The sequence below is a fragment of the Saccostrea echinata genome, unplaced genomic scaffold (genome assembly GCF_033153115.1).
Source record: "Saccostrea echinata isolate AGI-Se365-2 ecotype Australia unplaced genomic scaffold, CSIRO_AGI_Sech_v1 ptg000014l, whole genome shotgun sequence".
In the NCBI taxonomy this organism is placed as follows: Eukaryota; Metazoa; Mollusca; class Bivalvia; order Ostreida; family Ostreidae; genus Saccostrea; species Saccostrea echinata.
Window position 1 is genome coordinate 1,663,778 of NW_026889763.1, and position 1,223 is coordinate 1,665,000.

The 1,223-nt window shown below is 35.0% G+C and overlaps 1 long non-coding RNA gene across 1 annotated transcript in view; it reads left to right on the forward strand.

Moving 5' to 3' along the window:
- The first annotated feature begins 886 nt into the window (after positions 1–886).
- Positions 887–1,223, forward strand: part of LOC133186622 (uncharacterized) — a 7,295-nt gene continuing 6,958 nt past the window's right edge. The window contains exon 1 of the long non-coding RNA XR_009721075.1: positions 887–1,083. This is a non-coding gene — a long non-coding RNA (uncharacterized LOC133186622). The remainder of the gene's footprint in view (positions 1,084–1,223) is intronic.

Consider the following 1,223-nt stretch of genomic DNA (forward strand, 5'->3'; position numbering starts at 1 on the left):
TCATAATTAGTCATATTGATCCAGAAGCATCTTCTGACCCTTGAGGGCTAGGATGGGTCCACAATAGATACAAGATCCAAGATTTTAATTGTCCAATTTGGGCCTCCGGAGGAGCAAAAAAAGATTTACAAACATAAAACAACGAAAGAAGGAGGAGGATCCAAATGATAGAACAAACCTGATCAAACTTTAACAAAGAAATATAAAGGAAAAAATATAATCTTGACACTTAGGGGCTAGGGTTGGGCCACATCTTAAAAAAAAAAATCATCTTCTCAAGAACAACAAAGCCATGATTAGTCATATGAATATGGAAGCATCCTCAAGTAACGTAGATTCAAGTTTGCTCAAATCATGACATATGGAGGTATAGTGGAGTCACAATGGGAAATCAAAGATTTGCATGGGAATGTAAAGGAGAAAAATCTGCGGATGTCAAAACAACAGGGCCATATTCACTCAGGTGAGTGTTGTGGCCCATGGCTTTATGTTTTAATTTTCAGTATTTCATCTGACAGTGTGGTATGGATTATTCGGAAAAGTCCTCCATCAGAAAACTCCATTAGAAGTGAAGTAGAGAAAATGGTTGCAAATAAAATTGAAATTACCTTGAATTCTGTGTCTGATGTTAATATCAGTAAAATCAGCATTATGGGAAGGTACATATAAATCGATTATTTGGTATTGATTTTTCATTTAAGGTAATTGGTTCTATTTTATGCATTATCTTGAGTGCTGTTGAATTCATTTTGAAAGATTTCAATTTGGTAATTATTTTTCATTTTTGCAAACTTTAAGGATTATCTTTCAATTTAAATACTGTACAATGTTTAAATCGGTTTTACAAACTTTTGATGGAATAGATGCTACTGCAATGGGAATTCAGAAATATCTGGTTCTTGTAATATCACGGGACGAAACTTCAAATGTAGATGTCAGAGCAACAGTAGGAGGGTTACAGGGGACAGCTGTGAGCAGTGTCAATCCAACCTATACAGGGAGGAGGAGGATTTTGGCTGTAACAAGAGTTGTAGTTGTTATACCAAGGGAACAGAAAAAGGAAAACAACACGAATGTGAACAGGTTAGGCCAGATAACATATTGAATATAAATTGATTTACGTTTGTAAGTGACATATTTTCCACTCACGCAGAAGATATTAAAGTGGATAAGCAGAGATCTAATCCTATACTGTAAGTCGTTTTAATTCCGCGGTGTTAAAA